Source organism: Triticum urartu, chromosome 4 (genome assembly GCF_003073215.2).
Source record: "Triticum urartu cultivar G1812 chromosome 4, Tu2.1, whole genome shotgun sequence".
NCBI classification, from domain to species: Eukaryota; Viridiplantae; Streptophyta; class Magnoliopsida; order Poales; family Poaceae; genus Triticum; species Triticum urartu.
Window position 1 is genome coordinate 588,008,811 of NC_053025.1, and position 25,986 is coordinate 588,034,796.

Consider the following 25,986-nt stretch of genomic DNA (forward strand, 5'->3'; position numbering starts at 1 on the left):
GCTGCTCCGGCTGGCGTCTGCGGATCCGCGGTGGTGGCGGTGTGCCATGGATGGACGGGGGCGGCGCGACGAAGTCGCTTGAGGTGGTGCAAAGATGTCCTGGTGATGGCGGTGTTGGCCCATGGATGGTAGGCGGGTGTTGGCTAGTGGCGGAGCGGCTCCGGAAAGTGGATCCTCAGTGTGGAAGCCGGGGCGGCGGCCCCGGAAAACCGTGCGACAAGGTGGCGCGGTGGTTCGAGATCTTGGTGGCGTGTGGTTGCTGCTGGCTGATCTATGGCTCGACGACAGCGACATGCTACTTCCCTCTCCACGGTAATGGCCCAAGGTGACAACTTTGCTCCCCCTTCCCAGTTTGCTATGGTGCGGAGACTTGATGGACATGGTCAGGAGAAATCCGTGCGCTGCTGCGGCTGCGGGCAACGATGATGCCTGTGGGCGCCGTCTCCTCCCTGGAGGCGTTGTCATGGCCATGTCCATCCCCTGATCAAGCACCGAGGGAAACCCCAGGCTTGGTTCGCCGGGCTAGGCAGCGGCGGCACCATGGCGTCGTCCTCTCCTTGGAGACGCTGCGTGGGTGCTTGGAGTGTCTTTCATGGAGGAGTACCTGGTGTGGGTTGCCTCGTTTGCCTCGGCCACGCGGCTTTGTCACATGTTGGTTGTTGCCGTGGGCATGGGCATCCAGGGCGCAATGTACTCCATCTTCGACGCCTCTTTTGAGATGTCTTCCTCGAATTAGGCTAGCTCCTGTTGTTCACTTGCCGATCTCCTAGACACTAAGAGTGGACGGTGCGTTGATCTAGTTTGGTTTGAAGGTCGTGCTCCGAGGTGTTGGATTCGGATGTGTTCTACATCTTCGCCATTTATGGCTTGAGTTTGGGCAGGGCAAGTAGTGTGTCGGTGTTGTGATGGTGGACGTGGATGCTAACCTCTTGGTGTAGCATTGTGCCGAAAGGCGTTGTATCGGTCATCTTGGCCTCTTCTTCTATGAATATATGATACGCATGCTTGTGCGTATTCTAGAAAAAAAAAACAGCCACGCCTATTGGACCGGTGCACGACACGCCTTATCTTCCACTAAAAAGGGTTGCTCCCATGAGGATTCAACCACGCGACATCAAGTTCCCGTTCCAGTTGACTAACCACTAGAACAACCAATCGCTCGTGAATATTTCCAGCGCGAAAGATATAAGAATAAGTAAAGTTGCGCTATTTATTGCACACAGATTTGGGAAAACGTGATTTTTTTGGAAGAAAATTTGGAAGTTCACAGATTTCAGAACAAATCACGAATAGAAAAATATAACGAACTGAAAAAATTCATTGATTTTCAAAAAAGTTCACAAATTTGAAAAAAGTTCATCAATTTTGAAAAATAGTTCATCGATTTTGAAAAAAGTTCATTCGAATTTGGAATTCTTTTTTACTGCTGTTACCTTCGGACGCAGGGTCCCGAGTTCGAATCCTTTTGCCCGCACCTTTTTTGGGGCGTTTAAAACAGGAAAGAAAAGAAATATGGGCCGGCCTAGAGTGGAGCGGGTATGCGCCGGATTGCAGAAACACCTGTAACGGAGCCCTCTGGTAAATTGGGCTTGTTCTGCCCACCGCAACCCATTTATCTGACGACGAAGAGACAGCCCATTTATCTAACCAACCCTGATCTGCCGTATTCCCACCGCCGCCGGCAGGCAAGCGCCTCCCGCGGCGACCGCTAGCCGCTCCACCCACCGCCACAGCGCGCCTCCTTTCCTACTACGGCCGCGCCCCAGCATTTCCACCCCGCTCGCGGCGCCCCGACGATCTGGATAAGCGACGGCTAACATTCACCATCCCGAAGATCTGGATAAGCACCATGGTACCTCCTCTGCTTCCCGTCACGGTCTTCACCCATCTCAATAAGGCGAGGCCCTCCTGGCAGCGTGGGGAGGGAGTTTAAGCTGGAGTCGCCGATGGCGGGGGCCGCGGTGTGGGAGGAAGGGGAGGTTGGGGCGGTTGGTCCTCGTTAATCTCACGCGAACGCAGTCGTCGTGTCTGCAAGGCGGCTGGCGCTGATGCAGCCCACTACGACCTCCGGTTGCTCCTCGGCGTCATGGGCGTGTCTCTCGCGCCCGTGCATGTGTGTGCCGCTCAGTCTCTCTCGCACCTCAGCATTAAGGACAGTCCAATCGTAATTGCTTCTCCTTCATGCTACTGGATTACCCCTTTTGCTCGAGATTTTCCGAGTCTTGTGTTCGATGAAATGCTCGATTCAGATTTCTTCTTGTATGTATATGTCTTATTTCTCTCCTTCAATTTATGGCATGCACACTATATGAAATTTATTTCTCATGATTACAATGATGTAGGGGAATAAGAAGTTAGCTCGTTAGGGGAGGACCATGGTGAGGCTGCAGCCCAGCCATGGCTTCCATTGGTATTCATTATACTGGTTGTTGATTATACTTAGTATCTCATTCTCATTGTAGGGAGAAGCTTTCATTCATGTAACTTGAACTGCCTAGAGGGAGCATTCGTTATGAAAAGCGGAGAAGACGGCACAATGTGTGTCTGGATGCTCCATTCTTTGCTCTAGGCAAGTCTCTCTTCCCGCTGAAGTCTTCATAGTTTATATAAAAAATTTCTGTAAACAATTCAGGCTTTGATTTCCTTAACAATGTAGACATCATGTGTTTGATGCAAATGCAATGCACAACAGGAATCATTGTACTCAACGGTCTCTATTTTGTGTAAGTGAGGAACATAACAAGGCTATAGCTGATTGCATGTGTCATGTTGTTAACTTTGATATTCCATCTTTCGAAATGATGTTCATGTGAAGCTTACCATAAAACTTATGTTTCAGGTGCAAGTATGTTGGCTTGAGAAGCATCAGAACTAAAGGTTGAATATAAGCAAGTGTGATTCCAACAACTACGATATTCTGTGAGGTCGACCTGGTGTCATACTACTTAATTAACTCTTGTGTGCCACCATACCCCTGGTCGCAGTGCCCATGACTTCAGTCCTAGCATGTCGCATGCCACAGCTTCTGCCACCTCACTATCTTCAACTTGTTGGAGTACTGGCCAACCTCATGGAACCACAGTACGCTCCTTAATGTTCTCCTGCTTCTTCTCTCCTTTTTGTTTAGTCCCTGATACTAAGGTTTAGTAGAGTCGACGCTAAAGTCCGTGTAGTTGTACATGCTTATTAGAATATCCCAATTACCCATATGCATGTTGATGTTCAGCATTTTGCTGCAGACTTGCTGCATTATTATATAAAGTTTCTGTTATCGACCCTCTCCTACTAATATAATTGTATTGGTTTGGGAATAGTACGATGATGGTCCTGGCAGACAATGAAACTTAACACTGCACATTAATTAATTTTTAGTTGCATGCTCATCCCTGAGAAGCTCAACAAAAATTATGCCATGTGAAAATATTCTTGTATAAATTTACAGTATATGACTTTCAGTGTTTGTGCCCAGCAAGTGACAAGATTTAATAAGTACGACAGCTACATGTATTTTTCACAGTGTATATATGTTATTTTCGCGCCGAGTTTAACATGACTAGATGTTTGATTACTCTTGTGTAGAATAAAACAGAGGTTTAGGTTGTTCTTGTAGGCCGAGTTTGAATATAGTATGTGCATGTGCATGGCAGTCAAATTATATACATGTTGAGTTCCTGTGTAATAACTTGGTCTTGATGCTGCCGTTGTCCGTACCCCACAAATCAAACCCAACCCAAGTCAAAAGATAGTGTCACTAGTTTCTCATCAAATCTACATGAAATTTATACATATACATACTACACAGCTGGCTCCCACCCGTCACCCTCTCCCTTTTCTCTCTCTCTCTCGCCACCAAGTGGGCCTTAGCTGCTGAGTACTGCTATGCGATCCATGCGATTTAGCGATATGTTTAGGAAGTAGTGGAAGAAAATAGCCCGCCTAGGCGAAGGTTAACCGTACTAGGATCTAGGCAACAAGAAAACGCCTAGCAATTCCTTTATCCTCGCTAGGGAGTCTAGATCTCCATATAATGAGCTCCAATATTATTACGGGCTTATAAGGATGGCTAGTAGAGTTTGTTAATAATTCTGGCAAGTATATCTTGTGTAGATGATCAATAGTATCCATAGTTTGATTTTGTTATATCATGTAATATTTTATTCAATGTCTCATGGAACTGGCCCATGTTTGCTAGATGCAACAAGTGACAATAGTTTCCGTGATTCCTTTTTAACATGCAAAAAACGGTAACATACTGCATTGACGATTGTCTATCGGCACAGAGCCAAATATTTGATTATCTCATGTAGTACATAGATGATGAGATTTCCAGTAATATTTTCAGTCACCTCTGAATGTTATTAGTTTTTTTACTTATGTACTGACATTATTGTCCTGTTTTATGTTGTCCACATGAAGGTTCTTCTCACTCAACAGATCTGCAGCTATCAGTAATATAATGAGTTGTTGTTTTGTTTCCAGGCATGGTTCTTCCATCCCACCCTTATCTTCTCAAGGAAACACACATCAGTATTCTTCATATGGTGGTGGATACCAGAGTGGTAGTACAACAAAAAAGATTGATATCCCAAATGGAAGGTATGCTACTTGGGAGTTTACTCGTTTGGTTGTTGCATTCTTGCAGTGTTGTTAAAATTATGTGGGTTTAATTATCAATTTTTTTTATGTTACTGTATTTTTTGTCTCGATTTATATTTCTCTACTTGACCTTCCTTTTCCATTGTTTGCTTGTGAAACTCTTCTCTTTAGTTATGACATACCCTATATTCTTGTCAAAATGTACATGTCCAAAACGTTATCTCAACGGGTTGTCTTGTAAAACAAGGTGGTCTAGGAGCAGCAGCAGTATGGCTTTGACATGATTGTATACTTTATACAATTGTGTGCTTGCTTCTGAGATGTTCAGAGACGCACAACAAATCTGAAATTATATTTGTAATTTGCGCAGTCTTTGTTATTAGCTGCTATGCTCTGTGTAGTCTCTCTAATGAAGATACTAGAAATCTTTGAACAATCATAGTTAAATACTGGCAAATCCATACTTCCATTGGGAGGTTTATATACCCTATACGTCTTCACCACATATCATACCGGCGCTTGTGGTGTTATCCATATATCGCAAGCTATACTGTCTATTGATCATTATCTTGACACAAGGCCAAATTAGTGTCAGTAACTAGTTTTGAGGGCTGCACACATCAATCCCGGAGGCAGATTTGTTACTACCTAATGTTAATATACTTGATGCTGATGGATGAAAGATAAAATTATGAATTGCTCCCTCTGTTTTGGTATAAAAGTCTCATGTGTACCATTGGAGTATACCATTAGAATATAATACATACATCCAGGAACATGCCCGGTCTTTCTATATCGAAACAGAAGGAACTAGTTTGTATTTGGATTATATGATTGGATTTCATATACCTGGTCTTGTCCTGTCAAATTTTCGTTTGCTATTTCTGTACATCTTTGGCCCACAATACCATTTCTCTTTTTCTAAAATCCAGGGTACTTCCAGAATTCATCTAAAGTTTCCTCTTTCCAATGATACTACTTATGTAAATTTTGGATCCATTTGCACATATTGTTTATTGATTGTGTGTTCATTTTATTTTTCCAACGAGTAGAAATCATTATCTTTTGAAAGATTCAAGGACGTTCGAGGAGTGACTAGTACCATTGAAGACTTTGCTGAGCGAGGCAAGAAACCTACTTTGATCATGTTGAACCCATATTTGCATTACACTTAGAATTATTTTTCATGCATAAAGTATTGTTTACTAGTATTGCTATTAAGTAAATTAGCTAGGGTTTAGCTATGCCCTATGTGCTTGATATTGACACCCCTTTGACATTCTTATGCTAAGTAAATTAGCTAGGGTTTCGCTATGCTCTATGTGCTTGATATTGACACCCTCCTTTGATAATACCGTTCCTTCACCATGTAGTGGTCACAAATAAATGTGGGTCATATGTGCAATTTAATAGTATTGCTTAGCCATGCTAGTCGCATAAATCATAGGACTTGGGAAGAATTTTTGTTACTCATAAATGTTTTACAAAAACCTAAGGGTGTCACTAATGCCCATGGTATGATTCTGAAAATAAGGTTATATAAAATGGAGATGAAGTGGAGATTTAGTTAGGTGATTGTGACTTTGACGAGATAGTCAAAGATGTTCGGTGGATTATAAATTCTTTATGTATAGTAAATGAGCATGGTGGTTATTGTATTGGCGGATAAATGGATCTTCAATAAACTTGAAGCAATTTGGATTTAGTTAGGCGATTGTAATCTTGAACCAAATTTCATGGTGGATTATAAGCTTTTGATGCATTTATTTAGTTCGTTGTGATCTTGAGGAGATAGTCAAAGATGTTCGGTGCATTAATTAATCTTGGACAATTTGGATTTAGTTAGGTGGTTGTGATATTGAACCGTATTTCATGATGAATTATGAGATTTTAGGTGGATTTAGTTACGTGATTTAATCTTGAGAAGATAGTCTAAATTGTTGGGTTGATTATGAGATTTTAGGTATGGTAGATGAGCATGGTGATTATTATACTGGTGGATAAATAGATCTTTAATTTTGTTTGGACCATTTAGGATTTAGTTAGGTGGTTTAGATCTTAAACCAAATTTCACGGTGGATTATGAGGTTTTGGTTGAATTTAGTTAGGTGATTGTGATCTTGACGAGCTAGTAAAAGATGTTTGGTGGATTATGTGAATTTAGGTCTAGTAGGTGAGCATGGTGGTTATTATATCGGTGAATAAGTAATTTTTTAACAAACTTAAGAAATTTTGGATTTAGTTAGGCGATTGTGATCATGAACTAAACTTCATGGTGAATTACGATATTTTAGATGGATTTAGTCAGTTGATTGTAATCTAGAAGAGATACTCGAAGATGTTCGATGGATTAATTATCCTTTAATAATTTGAATTACGTTTGGCTATTGTGATTGAACCGAATTTCACGATGATTTATGTGATTTTAGGTGGATTTAAATATGTTATTATGATCTTGAGAAGATGTCAAAGATGTTTGGTGGATTTTAAGATTTTAGGTCTAGTATGTGAGCATGGGGACTTATATTGGTGGATGAATAGACCTCTAATTTAGCTTGAAACAATTTGAATTTAATTAGATGATTGTGGCCTTTTAACCAAATTCATGGTGGATTTTGATGTTTAGGTTGGATTTAGTTAGGTGATTGTGATCTTGACGAGATAGTCAAAGATGCTCGATGGGTTACGTCAGAATTTATGCCTAGTCTAGTAAATGAGCATGGTGGTTATTATATTGGTGGATAAATGGATTTTTAGTAAACTTGGAGTAATTTGGATTTAGTTAGGCGATTGTGATCTTGAGGGGATAGTCCAAGATGTTCGGTGGATTAATTAATATTTTTTTGAACACAGTACAAGCGCAAGTGCTATATAGACGTGCATACACTCGCCTCTATGAACACACACACGCACACCCTACACCTATGAGCATCCCCGAGAGACTAAGCTGGCTTATCATCTTGAGATTTTACGAAGTCACCGTAGGCGCCTCGTAGTCGACGAGAACAATTTGGATTTAGTTCGGTGAGTGTGATATTCAACTAAATTTCTTGGTGATTTATTTGATTTTAGGTGGATTTAGTTAGGTGATTGAGTCTTGAAAAGATAGTCAAAATGTTCGGTGGATTATGAGATTTTAGGTATGGTAAATGAGCAAGGTGATTATTATATTAGTAGATAAACAAATATTTAATTTAGTTTGGATCAATTTAGATTTAGGTAGGGATTGTGATCTTTTAATCTAATTTTACAATGGATTATGAGGTTTTGGTTGGATTTAGTTAGGTGCTTGTGATCTTGACAAGGTAGTTAAAGATATTCGATGGATTAATATGTCTAGTAAGCGAGCATGGTGGCTATTACATTGGTGGATAAATGGATCTTTAATAAGCTTGAAGATATTTGAATTTAGTTAGGCGATTGTGGTCTTGAACCAAATTTTATGGTGGATTACGAGATTTTAGCTGGATTTGATTAGTTGATTGCGATTTTGAGGAGATAGTAAAAGATGTTTGGTGGATTAATTAATCTTGAATAATTTGGATTTAGTTAGGTGATTGTGATTTTGAAGCAAATTTCTCGGTGATTTATGAGATTTTAGTTGGATTTAGTTAGGTGATTGTGTCTTCAAAAGGTAGTCAAGGACGTTCGGTGATTATGATATTTTAGGTGTAGTAGACGAGCATGATAATTATTATATTGGTGGATAAATAGATATTTAATATAGTTTGGAACAATTTGGATTTAGTATGGTGATTGTGATTTTTAACCAAATTTTAGGGTGGATTATGAGGTTTTGATTAGATTTAGTTAGGTGATTGGGATCTTGACGTGCTAGTAAAAGATGTTCGGTAGATTATGTGAATTTAGGTCTAATAGGTGAGCATCTTGATTATTATATTGGTGGATAAATAAATTTTTTATAAACTTGGAAAAATTTGGATTTAGTTAGGCAATCGTGATCTTGAACCAATTTTATGGTGGATTGTGATCTTGAGGAGATAGTCAAAGATATTCGATGTATTAATTAACTTGAACAATTTGGATTTAGTTAGGTGATTCTGATATTGAACTAAATTTCTCTGTGATCTATGAGGTTTTAGTTGGATTTAGTTAGGTGATTGTGTCTTCAGAAGATAATCAAAGATGTTTGATGGGTTATGAGATTATAGGTCTAATAAATGAGCATGGTGATTATTATATAGTTAGGTGAATGTGATTTGATGAGCTAGTAAATGATGCTCGGTGAATTATTGTGAATTTAGGTTTAGTAGGTGAGCATGTTGATTATTATATTGATGGATAAATAAATCTTTAATAAATTTAAAACAATTTGGATTTAGTTAGACGATTGTGACCTTGAACCAAATTTCATGGTGGATGATGAGATTTTTGATGGATTAGTTAGTTGATTGTGATCTTCAAGAGATAGTCAAAGATGTTTTGTGGATTAATTAATCTTGAACAACTTGGATTTAGTTAAGTGGTTGCGATACTGAACCGAATTTCACGCTGGATTATGAGATTGTAGGTGGATTTAGTTAGGTGATTGTGTCTTGAGAATATTGTCATACATGTTTGCTAGTCTGAGATTTTAGATTTAGTAGATGGGAATGGTGATTATTATATTGGTAGATAAACAAATCTTTATTTTAGTTTGGAACAATTTTGACTCAGTTAGGTGATTGTTATCTTTCAACCAAACTTACGGTGGATTTTGAGAATTTTTTGGATTTAGTTAGGTGACTGATCTTGACAAGATAGTCAAATATGTTTGGTGAATTATGTTAATTTAGGTCTAGTAAGTGAGCATGGTGGTAATTATGTTGGTGGATAGATGGATCTTCAGTAAAAATGAAGCTTTTTGGATGTAGTTAGGTGATTGTGATCTTGAACAAATTTCACGGTGGATTTACGAGATTTTTAATAGATTTAGTTAGTAGATTGTGATCTTGGGGGATGCCAAAGATGTTCGGTGGATTATAATCTTGAACAGTTTCGATTTAGTTAGGTGATTGCAATATTGAACCAAATTTCTCGGTGATTTATGATATCTTAGTTGGATTTAGTTAGATGATTGTGTCTTTAGAAGATAGTCAAGGATTTTCGGTGGATTAGGAGATTTTAGGTCCAGTAGATGAGCATGGCGATTATTATATTGGTGGATAAACACATATTTAATTTAGTTTGGAACAATTTAGATTTAGTTAGGTGATTGTGATATTGAACCAAATTTCTCTTTGATTTATGAGATTTTAGTTGGATTTAGCTAGGTGATTGTGTCTTGAGAAGATAGTCAAAGATGTTTGGTGGATTATGAGATTTTAGGTCTAATAGATGAGCATGGTGATTATTATATTGGTGGATAAATAGATAAACTGATATTTAATTTAGTTTGCAATTTGGATTTAGTTAGGTGATTGTGATCCTTTAACTTAATTTTACGATGGATTATAATGTTTTGGTTGGATTTAGTTAGGTGATTGTGATTTTGACGAGCTAGTAAAAGATTTTCGGTGGATTATGTGAATTTAGGTCTAGTAGGTGAGCATGTTGATTATTATATTGGTGGATAAATGGGTCTTTAGTAAACATGGAGCAATTTGGATTTAGTTAGGCGATTGTGATGTACTACAAATTTCATGGTGGAGATTTGCAATGGATTTAGTTGATTGTGATCTTGAGAAGATAGTCAGAGATGTTCGGTGGATAAATTAGTCTTGAACAATTTGAATATATTTAGGTGATTGTGATATTGAACCAAATTTCTCTTATGATTTATGGGATTTTAGTTGGATTTAATTAGGTGATTGTATCTTGAGATGATAATCAAATATGTTTGGTGGATTATGAGATTTTAGGTCTAGTGGATGAGCATGGTGATTACTATATTGGTGGATAAGCATATATTTAATTTAGCTTGGAGCAATTTGGATTTAGTCAGGTGATTGGGATCTTGACGAGCTAGTAAAAGATGTTCGGTGGATTATGCGAATTTAGGTCTAGTAGGTGAGCATGTTGGTTATTATATTGGTGGATAAATATATTTTTAATAAACTTGGAAAAGTTTGGATTTAGTTAGGCGATTGTGATCTTGAACCAAGTTTTATGGTGGATTATGAGAATTTTGATGGATTAGTTAGTTGATTGTAACCTTGAGGAGATAGTCAAAGATGTTCGGTGTATTAATTAATCTTGGACAATTTGCATTTAGTTAGGTGATTGTGATATTGAACAAAATTTCTTCGTGATTTATGAGATCTTAGTTGTGTTTATTTAGATGATTGTGTTTTGAGAAGATAGTCAAAGATGTTTGGTGGATTATGAGATTTTAGGTCTAATAGATGCGCATGGTGATTGTTATATTGGTGGATAAATGAATCTTGAATAAATTTGGATTTAGGTGGATTTAGTTAGGTGATTGAGTCTTGAAAAGATAGTCAAAATGTTCGGTGGATTGTGAGATTTTAGGTATGGTAAATGAGCAAGGTGATTATTATATTAGTAGATAAACAAATATTTATTTTATTTTGGATCAATTTGGATTTAAGTAGGGATTGTGATCTTTTAACCTAATTTTACAATGGATTATGAGGTTTTGGTTGGATTTAGTTAGCTGCTTGTGATCTTGACAAGGTAGTTAAAGATGTTCGATGGATTAATATGTCTAGTAAGCGAGCATGGTGGCTATTACATTGGTGGATAAATGGATCTTTAATAAGCTTGAAGATATTTGAATTTAGTTAGGCGATTGTGATCTTGAACCAAATTTTATGGTGGATTAATTGCGATTTTGAGGAGATAGTAAAAGATGTTTGGTGGATTAATTAATCTTGAATAATTTGGATTTAGTTAGGTGATTGTGATATTGAACCAAATTTCTCGGTGATTTATGAGATTTTAGTTGGATTTAGTTAGGTGGTTGTGTCTTCAAAAGATAGTCATGGACGTTCGGTGATTATGATATTTTAGGTCTAGTAGACGAGCATGATAATTATTATATTGGTGGATAAACAGATATTTAATATAGTTTGGAACAATTTGGATTTAGTATGGTGATTGTGATTTTTAACCAAATTTTAGGGTGGATTATGAGGTTTTGATTAGATTTAGTTAGGTGATTGGGATCTTGACGTGCTAGTAAAAGATGTTCGGTAGATTATGTGAATTTAGGTCTAATAGGTGAGCATCTTGATTATTATATTGGTGGATAAATACATTTTTTATAAACTCGGAAAAATTTGGATTTAGTTAGGCAATTGTGATCTTGAACCAATTTTATGGTGGATTATGAGATTTTTGATGGATTAGTTAATTGATTGTGATCTTGAGAAGATAGTCAAAGATATTCGATGTATTAATTAACTTGAACAATTTGGATTTAGTTAGGTGATTGTGATATTGAACTAAATTTCTCTGTGATCTATGAGATTTTAGTTGGATTTAGTTAGGTGATTGTGTCTTCCGAAGATAATCAAAGTTGTTTGATGGGTTATGAGATTATAGGTCTAATAAATGAGCATGGTGATATTATATTGGTGGATAAACAAATATTTAATTAGTTTGAAACAATTTGGATTTAGTTCGGTGATGATGATCTTTTAACCTAATTTTATGGTGGATTATAAGGTTTTGGTTGGATTTAGTTAGATGATTGTGATTTTGATGAGCTAATAAAAGATGTTCGGTGGATTATGTGAATTTAGGTCTAGCAGGAGAGCATGTTGATTATTATATTGGTGGGTAGAAGTAAGGGCCACACGAGTGACTCAAGGCGATGATGCCACTACTGAAAATAACTGGTAAACACGGCAAGAGAGGCGGAGAGACTGGGGGTGATGGCAGTAGATGGACTTTGATCCAGCATCCTACCTACCAGTGCACTTTCCGTTCCCCGCTGATCCGGCTTGGTGTCCTTGTCTTGTTTCCGGATTTGTGTCACGCACTTGATTAAGCATCCGACGTTCTCCTAATGTGTGCCCTTGGCCTTGACGATAGGTAGCGCCGTGTTCTCGGGCGCGTCCCGTGGGTAAAATTCAGGTATGCGTCGATTGTCTGAGCTCTTGCTCGCCATTATGCTGCCTAGAAAGGGAACATGGGATGTGGGATCAAGACAGCACACATAGCAACCCGCCACCAGGCAACGGACGCCCATCCGGACTTACAGGGAGCGGAGGTGGACACAAAGGTGGATGTTGAGCTCCATAGTAGTCTCAACAGTGTGCTCATCAGTAAGAGCAGCACGAGCAAGAAGATCCTGGATATACTCCTCTTAGGAAATAAAGAAGCCATTAGAGGTAGAAGAAACCTCAATCTCAAGGAAGTAGTGACTTAAGTAAACATGGAGCAATTTGGATTTACTTAGGCGATTGTGATCTTGAACAAATTTTATGGTGCATTATGAGATTTTTCAATGGATTTAGTCGATTGTGATCTTGAGGAGATAGTCAAAGATGTTCGGTATATTAATTAATCTTGAAGAATATGGATTTAGTTAGGTGATTGTGTCTTGAGATGATAATCAAAGATGTTTCGTGGTTCATGAGATTTTAGGTCTAGTAGATGAGCATGGTGATTATTATATAGTTAGGTGAATGTGATTTTGATGAGCTAGTAAAAGGAAGTAGTGACTTTAGTAAACATGGAGCAATTTGGATTTACTTAGGCGATTGTGATCTTGAACAAATTTTATGGTGCATTATGAGATTTTTCAATGGATTTAGTCGATTGTGATCTTGAGGAGATAGTCAAAGATGTTCAGTGTATTAATTAATCTTGAAGAATATGGATTTAGTTAGGTGATTGTGTCTTGAGATGATAATCAAAGATGTTTCATGGTTCATGAGATTTTAGGTCTAGTAGATGAGCATGGTGATTATTATATAGTTAGGTGAATGTGATTTTGATGAGCTAGTAAAAGATGCTCGGTGAATTATTGTGAATTTAGGTCTAGTAGGTGAGCATGTTGATTATTATATCGATGGATAAATTTAATCTTTAATAAATTTAAAACAATTTGGATTTAGTTAGACGATTGTGACCTTGAACCAAATTTCATGGTGGATTATGAGATTTTTGATGGATTAATTAGTTGATTGTGATCTTCAAGAGATAGTCAAAGATGTTTTGTGGATTAATTAATCTTGAACAACTTGGATTTAGTGAAGTGGTTGCGATACTGAACCGAATTTCACGCTGGATTATGAGATTGTAGGTGGATTTAGTTAGGTGATTGTGTCTTGAGAATATTGTCATAGATGTTTGCTAGTCTATGAGATTTTAGGTTTAGTAGATGGGAATGGTGATTATTATATTGGTAGATAAACAAATCTTTATTTTAGTTTGGAACAATTTTGACTCAGTTAGGTGATTGTTATGTTTAAACCAAATTTACAGTGGATTTTGAGATTTTTTTGGATTTAGTTAGGCGATTGTGATGTAGTACAAATTTCATGGTGGAGATTTGCAATGGATTTAGTTGATTGTGATCTTGAGAAGATAGTCAGAGATGTTCGGTGGATAAATTAATCTTGAACAATTTGAATATATTTAGGTGATTGTGATATTGAACCAAATTTCTCTTATGATTTATGGGATTTTAGTTGGATTTAATTAGGTGATTGTGTCTTGAGATGATAATCAAATATGTTTGGTGGATTATGAGATTTTAGGTCTTGTGGATGAGCATGGTGATTGCTATATTGGTGGATAAGCATATATTTAATTTAGTTTGGAGCAATTTGGATTTAGTCAGGTGATTGGGTTCTTGACGAGCTAGTAAAAGATGTTCGGTGGATTATGCGAATTTAGGTCTAGTAGGTGAGCATGTTGGTTATTATATTGGTGGATAAATATTTTTTTAATAAACTTGGAAAAGTTTGGATTTAGTTAGGCGATTGTGATCTTGAACCAAATTTTATGGTGGATTATGAGAATTTTGATGGATTAGTTAGTTGATTGTAATCTTGAGGAGATAGTCAAAGATGTTCGGTGTATTAATTAATCTTGGACAATTTGCATTTAGTTAGGTGATTGTGATATTGTACAAAATTTCTTCGTGATTTATGAGATTTTAGTTGTGTTTATTTAGATGATTGTGTTTTGAGAAGATAGTCAAAGATGTTTGGTGGATTATGAGATTTTAGGTCTAATAGATGCGCATGGTGATTGTTATATTGGTGGATAAATGAATCTTTAATAAATTTGGAATAATTTGGATTTAGTTATCCGACTGTGATCTTGAATCAAATTTTATGGTGGATTATGAGATACTCCACGCATCTCCTGCGCCCCGCAACCCTCTCCTTCGCAGCACAGCAGGAGCAGGAGCAAGGATGCCGAGGCGGTTCAGGTTTGCCTCCAGCTCCCCCCCCCCCTCTCTCTCTCTCTCTCTCACTCTGGTCTTCCCTTTTTGTCTCATTCTGCAGCTTCATTCAAGCATATTTTAAATTGCTAGGTATTCCAGGTAGTTAGCCTATCTATGGACTGCACCTACATTTGATGTTAGAACTCTGATACTAATTTATGTTCTTGTTGCATAGGTGAATGGTGCTTTAGCTTCAATGATCAATTTTATTGCTAAATATTTTTCCCACTGAAAGTGTCAAACAATTACAACTTGGTATGAAGAAGTTTTCTTATAGGGAAATAAAGATTTTTGTATGCAGAACTATTTGGGCTCCTGTAGCTGTATCAGTTGGTTTTAGTTCTCAGATTTTTACTTTGCCTTTTTTGGCAAAAGAATTGGATGTATGAATCTGAGATCTGGACCTCAAGTTCACTGCTTTTCTTTTCATCTGCACTCGTGAGGAAGAGTAGGAAGATCAGGCAGAGAGGGTTTCACACACCTCTTCTACACTGACAACTCTTTGCTTTCCAGGATTGCCATGGTGAGCTGCTGCTGTAATGCTTTAATTTTTCTTTTGTTTTGTCACTTTGTTAAACTTTGTTATCTTATTCTGATGCTATGATTTGTGATGGCTAGATGAGATTTGTGGTGAAAGTCTCCTTTATTTTGTTTACCTACAGATCTTGAATGCACGATTTATAATTTTGCTGGATAGCTTAGAAATCTAAACAATAGACATTTTAAAGGATATAGTTGGTAAACATGGAAAGCCAAGAAAAATATATAGCTTACTTACGATGGAACTGAAGTATGCCTAATCTTGGACTGCATTTATTGCCTGTCGTAGGTGTGCTTCTTTTATTCTATATTTGGGGGGGTTCTAAGCTATTGAATTAGGAAGCATACAGTTTATCCGCTTGAGACCCGCTCAGTCTGTTGGCTACTACAGGGAGCTTTGGATGGTGGTCTTGATCTTCCGCACAGTGACAAGAGATTTGCTGGCTTCAAGAAGGATAAGCAGCTGGGCGCTGAGGTTCACCTCAAATACATCTATGAAGGTCATGTTGCTGACTACATGAAGGTGAGTTGGATCCATTGCCCTCGTGGTATTATAATGCCATTTCTTCATTCCCTAGGGCTATCATTGTTGTATACATGAATTCTTTCTGGAAGATATATCTGGGCCTGATTCACCCATATAAAGTATCCAAAAGCAGTGTACTTTGTTCTTATTTCTGAAGCAGCTTACTGGATCTCGTTTTAACTTCTGCCCTACCCTATTTCAGTCAATAGCTGATGAGGAACCTAAGAAGTACCAATCTCACTTCAGTGAGTACATCAAGAAGAACTGAAGAAGATCAAGGTGATTTTTCTCCGTCTTGTTAACCTTTGTTCTCTCATTTTGATGCTATAAACATGACTACACGAGGGAGAGAAAAGAATACGACAAAGTTAGATGAGATTTGCAGTGAAGAGATTTCTTTCATTTGTTTACCTACATATCTTGATTGCACGATTGATTATTTTGCTGGGTATGTTAGGAATGCAAATGCCCCTTTATAGGAAGCTTGAAACTTCAATTTTCTGATGGGGAGTTATGTGTGGTTTCAGGGTTACAGATGCCAGTGCCACAAGGCTTGCCTAACAAAGGTTCCCAGAAAAGGAATGGTTTGACAAAAAAAGGTGGTTCTTTCTTTAACTGTTTCGATCCTCTTTTTAATGCTAAAAGGAATGCTTATGTTTATGTTTTACTATTTGTAAAATAAACATATATCATGTTTTAGAGCAAATTTCAGGTTAAACATTTTCACTATTTGTATTCCTGGTTTGAACATATGCTAGAATCATATCTACTCCTGAAAATCTTTGTATGTATATGCAGTCGTTTTGGAATGGGCTATGATTCCTTTTTAGTATTTTAGGTTACACATTTCTCCTAAGAATCTTGATATTCACTATATTAGTATAGTATAGGTTTGTAATTTTTCCTTGGGAATCTATATATCCAGTCAAGCTGGGATAGGCTATATTTTTTTTACTCGGTCATGGCGATGGCACTCTGCCGACGACATGGCAACAGGTCAATAGTTCATGTTCTTTCTATACATTTTTGCAGGCTTTGCTCTCCAGGTGCAGAACACTTTCCCACTCCCCATCGATGACGATCTTCCTGTATGAGCATTTTCATCTGTGCTCCCTATTTTCCTTGCTCCACTAAGAATGAAGCCATTAACTGTTGACTGTAATTGCAGGGTAGCTCTTTTAGTACCACAGAAGTTATTCCGAAAGGTCATTAAGCTTATTCTAATGCCAACTTCTGTAGAGGTGCTTGTCTTATTACAGTATGTTCCTTTTGACAAATCAACAGAAGTGTACAAAATTCATTTAAATGGGTTCGCAAGGTATTTTCATTAGCAATGCCACAAGGCATCAGAAAGCACAAGTAGCGAGATTGTGTTAAATTAATCTGCTAGAGTATGGTGATAACAGAGGGGCACTGTTTTTGAAAATTGTTTTTTCTGTTCCAATTGTATAGGGCCCTCCGCAAGGATATTGATTCATCAGGTGTAGATGTTTAGTTGGACAGATATTGTTCGTCAGTTTCTTAGTGCGTGCCTAGCTGTTTCCCCTTTTTACATTGCTTCTTTTCTGTAGGATTTCTTGAAACATACTCCCTCCGTTCCAAAATAGATGACCCAACTTTGAACTAACTTTGTACTAAAGTTAGTACAAAGTTGAGTCGTCTATTTTGGAATGGAGGGAGTAATAACTTGCTTCCACAATTGTAGAATGATCATGGTTTCTTTGCATTCCTGTACTTTCATACGATTAACAATTTCATGGCTATCCTAGGTAACAAACAGACATCATTGGCATTAGCCAATGCATTTGCGTTAAATGCCCTGCTGGCCGAGTGCAACTTCATTCTTCTTTAGTGGGTATTTGTATTTTCCAAAAAGAAGTTGGTGCACCTCATAGTTGTTTTGTAGCCTGACTATTATGCCTAGATTTTGCTCTATGATACAGAACTAAGTAGTTAACTATGTCAGTTGGCTATCTGTGTTGCTTCATAGTTATGGAAAAACAGGGTAGAGCTCTAATGACTACTCTCCTCAATCAATCTACAAGAGCCAAGATTATCTTTTAAGTAGATTCCATATCTTTGAACAACAGATTCTGATTCTTTTACAGAGATGTTTTAATGCATTTTTTATCAGTTGCGCTACTACATTTTACTAATGATTTGAGCTGCCTTATTCCCACATAGCGACTATCTAATTTTTAACATCAAGGACGGGGCGTCGACCCGTTGGCTGGGCAGCTGGGGTAGCTGCCAGCCCACCCGAGTTCGAGCCCCGGCTTTGACGCGTGGTGCTCGCGGAGTTTCTCCTATAAAAAAATGCCAACGAGGGTTAGCCCTTGGGTTGGTCTTACTTTAAAAAAAAATTTATTGACATCCGCTCAAATAAATATACAAGAGTTGTATGAAAGGGAACCACTCATCTTTTTAACAAGAAATATGTTTAGCGTCATAACAATGTTCAGGACGCACATGCATGCCAGAACACTGAGGGGGGTGGTCTTACAAATGACAACTACTTACATGTTAGTAATTTCTTCTGTTTGACATATTCCACGACCCTTCTTGCTAGCTCCAGTCATTCAATTTATCATTATATCCACCATATTTTTATGCTCGGCATTCCTAATTTGCCGGTCACAAGAAACTGTAGTATAATGTCAGGTCGCACATTCTTTTTGTTTCATGGTTCAGTACAGGTCTCATGGTGAGCAGCAGCTCTAGGTTGCAGTATAATGTCAACTGATTGCAACATCCTGAGTTATTTTATCGATGTTTTTTATCTGGAAACTTGAATCTCTTTCAACTTTCAGTACACATATATTCTGATCTGTGCATAAGGAAACTCACAAGTTTGTGTCCATCTTTTTGGTTGTAATCATATGGCTTGCATATTTTATCGGACTGATGAGCCACAAAGATCGGACTGATCATATTTGGTACAGAAGATCAAAAGAAGCATTTATATCATCTTTTTGTGTGCTTTATCTGTAGAAAAGTACCATGGGTTGATGGTGTTGGATCCAATTACTATTTGATGTAATTGACTGCTATTCCTAAGAACTGCTCCTGGACACAGTGCTCTATGTTATCATGTCTTGCATTCTGTTGTGTCGCCTATATAGTTACTCGGATCTTACATTTCGATTTTTGTATTTTTATCGGTGCAAGTGTTGTCTTCCTACTATCAAACAACAGGGATTTCTTTAAATTAAATTGTACATGTTGTCGAAAATTATCCTGTGTATGTCTATATTCATGCCTACTATAAAACAAACATTCTTCATTGCCTAAGCCTTTTCCTTCTGTTAATGATGATAATGCAGCTCTCCATCTTATTAATTCCTTCTTCATTCACTTGAAATATTGCCTAATTTTTTTCTGTGTGTATTTGGTTTAGAACCCTGACTTATGGTCAAACTGAAGGTGCTTAGCATGGTCTAGTATGCATTTCTCAGTTTCTCTTGATTTCTGTTTTTGTTTCATTTCATTTTAAGCCGATTGTATTTGCATACATATTGGAGAGGTTATTTCTCGTGTGAAGTTACTATTTTTTTCCAGTTCTGAAGCACCTTCCTCAACTTTTGATGGTCTACTTTACAAGAGAAAATATTTCTCTGTTTGTATGGTGCAGGTTTCTTTATGGTCTACTTTACAAGAGAAAACATTTCTCTGGAAGGAGCTGCTGACAAGGCTTAACAACAAACTGGACGGAGTTCTTCACATGGCAAACATAGATGAAGGAACGATGTATGCCTTCACCTTCAGACGCAAGGCAAAGTGCCTCCGCCTCTGTCTAACTGCTCACTCCCTATGAGGACACCATCGTAAACCTTCGGTGTCACCTATATATAGCTTGTGTACCAGACTTCATGTTTATAATGCTCTTATATCCAAAAACAAAATTCCCACCACCTCTGCGGCTGGCGCACGATTTTTTTTGGTGCAGGTATTGCGAGCTAATCCTACCCCCTCCCCACAGTTTCTGGAAAACGTGGGATCCATTACCAGCAGTATCAAGATCGGGGGCGAGGGCCGAGCAGTTTCGGCGGCGAGCGGGCGATTTCGCGTTGGGCGCCCTCGTCGGCATTGGCTTTCAGCCATGGAGGAATCGACGCCTCAGCTTCACGATGAAACGTTACAGCGTCTCCACCGCCACCGCTTCTGCCCTGAGGTTATTTGGCGGTGGGCAGCAGCGTGTGAAATCTACTGCAGAGGAGTTGGGCATTTTCCTACCGGTGGAAGACCTGCATCCAGCCCCACAAGTCCTTTACTAGCCCTCCTTGCCGCAGTTCCATCCTCTACCGTCAGGCCAGGCTGGTATGAGATTCTGGCAAGGATCTAATTTCATAGCCCTTTTTCATTGCGTGTGTATTCTTCAGTAATGCTCCCAAATCTCTTCTCACACTAGAATTCCAGATACAATGCATCACGTAATTTCTTTTGTTTAGTTGCCATTAGCCAGATATTCACAGAATTCGAGTTAGATTTATTTGAACTGCAGAGTGTCGTACTGACGCTCACCCATTATTCATTCAGGTTATTTCCTGTTAATTTCTATAGAATAAACTAGATGGGAATGTGTTATTTTGCTGAGTGATCATATGGTTATAGCTAGGCTCCATTAGTTTGTGTATGGAAGTAACCTGCTATTCTCTCTTCAACCAACTGCATAAGTAAAATTATTGTGATTATCCATCTGATGACATGAGTAATTCAAATGTTGGTCTGTGTGCATGCTGTCAATGCTTGGCTCCTAGTACCTGTTTACAGATAGAGTTATTTCCATTGCAATGAGAACGGCTATTAATATTTGCTTATTTTTTGGTTGAACCAAGCCACAAACCAAGAGGAGTTATTTCCATTTTTGGTTGACCCTCTTCTCCTTTGTTCTCCTTGATAGTCCAGCAATCAGTAAGTTGAAAAGATTTAAATCAAGGTTTCCTGATAATTCTTTTGAATCTTCCTGTAAGGCAGGCTTTTCAGATATCCCCCATTTAACTAAAGGTGCATTCCTTTTACTTCCGGTGATATAAACTTAATTTGTCTAACCTTCTGTGCATAGGGTCTCCTTCACATGAGAGATAAAGATGTTCCTTGTACAGTATTTAGGTTCTGTAGTAAAAAAAATATTTTTTTTGATTGGTTGTTCTTACTTGTCAGTCACACAGGCCTTTATATTAGGCCTTAGATGCTAGTATTAAGTACTAACTGTTAACCCTTTGTAGTTGAAGAGCAGAATTTCCACTCCCTAGTTCATATTTCTCTGCGCCTTATTCTAGTTCCAAAAATGCATTTTGATGGTGCAACTTGTTGATTGCCTGCTGTTACTGTGAATATTTGATTATGCTTGATAGCATCACTATCGAAGATGGCCTCATTAAAAATCTTAGTTGGGTCACTATCATTAAAAATCTTAGATGGCCTCATAAGATGAATTTCTTCCTGTGAAACTGAGGACTGAAGGCAGGGGCATAGGATTATTGTGTATATTTACATTACACGGGGTCAAACTGATTCTAGTGCTCAACAGTATGATAGTGACCCAAAAGCAATAGTTTAGCCCCTGCATAAATCATGGGAAATCCCACGTGCATGGAAAATGAAGGACTCAGAGGTTAACATAATCCATTTTATATATACAAACTCTATTAAGGACCCAGGTTGAAGACTTATTCTTCACCCTGGTCGATTGACCAAGTGACGACTGGCTCAACCATGTAAAATTATACCCCAGGAGGAAGCACCTATTCCATTGTAGGCTCTCTGTTTGCTACACAAGAGAAAGAAATTAAGTGTGTTGTTCTAAAAAGGGTGATTAGTCAAACATGATGCAGAGTTGCTTACTAGTAATTAGTAGCTTCTACGATGGAGGATGATTTACTCATAGAATTAGTTGTTGTTGTTCGCTAGTTTTTCACTACCCATTTGATAACAGAAGAAAATTAAACCCCATGTCTCTGTATGAGAAGGTGCAGGCACTTAATGGTCCAAAATTTACAGAGAAATATGCATGATATCAGTGTGATTACCTCATGGTTTGTTTTTTTACACCGTCCAAATCTAATTAGCATATATATAGTCAAGAACGGTCATAGCAACTAAGGCAATGGGTAGGTATGATGCTTAGCGCCTTTCGTTTGTAGATACTAATCAGTTCAAACTTTAAGTATATACTGTCCGTTGTTGTAAAGCTGCAGAGATGTCAAACCTTTTGTTCAGAATTTGATATCCAAGCTGCAGAGGCGGCACATAATATAGGGCTGGAGAAAGAGAAACTTTTGTGAAACTTAGCTTGTATGAGACTAATAGAGAAGCTGCAAAAAAATAATTTGAACCTAACAATGATAAAAAGTAAGTTGCCCTTGTAAATCTGTCAAGTAATTTTCTAAAACAATTTTATTCAAGGATTAGTTTAACTATTGAGAGGTCCTAATCCTGTTTGTACTTTGGTTCTTCTTGTTTTAGCAACTACTGACCTTGTTCATGGATACAGGAACCGGGAAGAGCAAGATGATTTTGCAAGTTTTGGTTCGGTTGACACTTATGTGTTTTTGTTAGTGATTTGTAGCTCCTATTTTTTTATCTTCTTTTGAAAATGTAACCCCACTGATTAGTAGTAGGATCAATAATTACCATAATAAAGCTGCCACACTTGCCTTCTTAGAAGATCCATTAAAGAAACATGGCAAAACTCACCAATTGATGTTTTTTTTAAAGAAACATAGCCTGATACTGTTGCTAGTAGCTTACAGTAAACCGAGAACAGGTGACATCATCACATTTGCATGGGCATGTCTAGGTTTTGCCTCTCAAGGAAGACACACCCATTCTCTCCCGAATTTGAGTTTAACATGTACTGTACTATTTCCATTAGCACTATGCATTTCAGTTTTGGACACTCCAATGGCGACATTAGGTATGCTTAGCAAAACTAATCATTCTGGAATCAACACATCATATGACCGAAAATACATGGGCTTTAGTTAGCTCATAGACCGTGTACATGTTTATTGATCCAAAAAAGATGTCTTGTAAAACCGAATTACATAAGCATTTAAGTGTAAAACGTGATCTGGATGATGGCATTATCCTTAACTATGCCTTGCCATGATATGTCCATACATATTCAGTGTGCTCTTTCACTTGAGAACAATAGTAGTTGTAGTAAGTTTTTCCAAAAGTTTCTGCCAAAAATCACTATGTTAGAGCCACTGGTGGTTCCTGGAAACTGTAATGGGGAAGAACCCATTTATCAATTTCAGAACCAGCATTTTTGGATTGAATATTTTGTAATGTGTTCGATTGTTTTTAACTAGTGAAATAAAATTACAGAGACTTCATTATTAAATTTTACATCTCTTGTGCTGCCTCGTTGACCTTAGTTAGGTAGATTAGGTAGCAGTTCTATGTTGGTATCGAGCTGGTCAACAGAAATTGCATCGGCGTACTGTGGCATCTGCCACAGCGCAAGCATAGCTGCGACCTTGGTATCTAGCCTCTTGCAATTTTTCTTCAGCTTGTAGTTTGGGTACATGCGGTGTTAATTTTTGTTGCATGTTCTACTGTTTCCTGATTCTCATGGAGGTACAAATATCCAATTTCAAAAGAAAGGCATTTGCCTCCAACTACCATTGTTTCTTGACGTGGTTTCTATTAATTGAAGCAAGGTTCATTCTTTAGTTGAGTTTGGTAGTTGAAGCGATCCAGGTGAGGCCGCAACCATATAAGTAAGATCTACTCCCTATGTCCCATAATGTAAGAGTGTTTGTGATACTAGTGTAGTATAAAAAACGCTTTTATATTATGGGATGGAGGGATTAGTTATTATCAATTTGTCATTAATCATGATGAACTCCATGGAAACATACTACTGTTTTCTCCTCTTTGCAGAATTCCCCTAGTGTGAGTCGACTTTAGAGCTCTAGCGTAATTGCCTTATGAAAGTCACCGCTTGAATTTACCTTGCATTTTTTGCAAGGTATGGGAGAAAGTTTTTTTTGTTGTAGAATGTACCTTTATAACATACTACATGATGGGCAAATGTCGTTAATGAATTTGTTGCAATTCTGGTTCATCGTGCACCACATGCAAATACGCATGTACTCCTTCCGTCCCAAAATAAGTGTCTCAAGCATAGTATAATTTTGTACTCCCTCCATTTACTTATAAGTTCAGTTCAAACTCTAGGCAATAGTTGCCATTTAGTTCAGTTCAAGTTCAGTTTTCTGTGCATTTAGTTAAGTGTTAGGAGCAACAAGTGGAATCCAGTTCAGTTTTGTTCATAATTCTGCATGTGTTGTTCTGTTCAATTCTGCAAATGCTCAGAGAGTCATAACGTTCAAGCAAACACTGGAACATTTTGCCATTAATATATGTTCAATCCTACACGTATACAAGTACCGACTGGAACTCTTATTCAATCATAACATCCAATCAGAACTACAATATTTAGTTCTCTTAATCTTTCCCTCCATATTCAGTTAACATGAGTGACTCAGTTGAACGCTTCGTGCACTTTGCAGCATTTTGGCATGGTTTTTTACTCCAACCGACTCAAGTCTGCTCAGAACACAAACCACATGATGTGTCGAGGTATCCTTGTCTTCTGGCTCCTTGCGATGCCACTGGTGTACGGCGACGGAGCCTTGGCTGGTGACTGCTGCCACGGGACCTTGAAACTGGACCTAAGCAGTGTGTTCCAGGATGAGCGCAGTGGCCCTAAAGCCGGGTGCAGTCTGTGAATGAAGATATGTCAAATGACACTACATCTCTTGAAGCTATCCGATAAATGGAGAACGTAGGCCATAGCCAAAACTGAAGTTAGTGACCTCAATTGCTGTCACATGAAGAAACTTAGAGCAGGAAAATGTATATGTAAGAATCAACTTGGGGTGGCAAACATACCAGCCGGAAACATTTTAAGGGCTGGTTCGTTGCAGCAAGGTATGCAACATTATAATGCTAAGCTACTCACTTGGACAATGAGATCATGAATTCAACTCTTATGAAAATTGAAGAACTGACAGATTCTTGTACAATCTCGATGCGGATACATTTAACATGAGAGATGAAACAACTCTGAATCCAAAGAGCAATGGAAGTCAAAATCAGCAACTAACTGTGGCCTGTAGCTTGTTCACCGCCATCAGACAATCTGAAGCCAGAATCATCACTCGTCGATAGCCTTCCGACACAGCAAAATGCAGACCTTTGGTCAAAGCCGCTATTGCTTCAGCCAGTTCTTGGATGATGACCCCTTGAAGAGTCTGAACAACGCGAGCCAGGACATCACACCCCCACGCCCATCATTTGATCATTCAATGAAGTACTGCAGCATCAGCATTCTTGGCACTATCGATGATGGCTCACACCTGGAGGTAGACACCGGGGAAACAAGACGCTGTTGGATCATATCAATATAAGCCTCCTGATCTTATGCACAACCCTTTGTAGTACAGGACCACCTTTGCTTTTTCGAGCCTCATTGGGTGCGTCCCCTGGGAATTGATATGTAACAACAATAGTAATGGATGTTTCTTTTATTTGACTAGAGTTGTTTTGACAGTAATTATATGCTTTGGATTATGCGGTAATGAATGGTTTCTACTTGCTATATCTTGCGGATACTTTGAGTACCTCAAAGCATTGGCTTGTTGATATATTACTGTTAGGCATTGGGAATGTGGTGCCGTGAACGATGGTTCTACATTCGCAGCAAGCTTGGTTCAGTTTGCTTTGAACTAGCCGCTCGCTCCCACCAGCCTATCGACGGCGGCCACATCGTTTTTTCTTGGGGCGCCTCGGCTTTGCCGCAATCCTGCTGCCACCACGGCACGTAGCGTCCTGCTCCATGAAGCACTAGAGAAGAGGTGTATGCAGTACTCCTTCCGTCCGGAAATACTTGTTGAAAAAATAGATAAAAATGAATGTATCTAATACTAAAATGTGTCTAAATACA

At 38.3% G+C, this 25,986-nt stretch overlaps 1 long non-coding RNA gene across 6 annotated transcripts; it reads left to right on the top strand.

Annotated features, from left to right (window-relative positions):
* The first annotated feature begins 1,609 nt into the window (after positions 1 to 1,609).
* Positions 1,610 to 25,578, top strand: LOC125552924. Of its 6 annotated transcripts, none has more exons than XR_007303848.1 (11): positions 2,576 to 2,723; positions 2,840 to 3,081; positions 4,480 to 4,596; positions 5,649 to 14,947; positions 15,894 to 16,025; positions 16,231 to 16,307; positions 16,556 to 16,627; positions 17,061 to 17,116; positions 17,197 to 17,286; positions 19,660 to 20,345; positions 24,551 to 25,578. It is a non-coding gene; the product is annotated as an uncharacterized LOC125552924 (long non-coding RNA). The 6 variants fall into 6 exon arrangements; XR_007303851.1 differs by having other exon boundaries at positions 17,197 to 17,269; XR_007303850.1 differs by having other exon boundaries at positions 17,197 to 17,233.
* Positions 25,579 to 25,986: the final 408 nt, after the last annotated feature.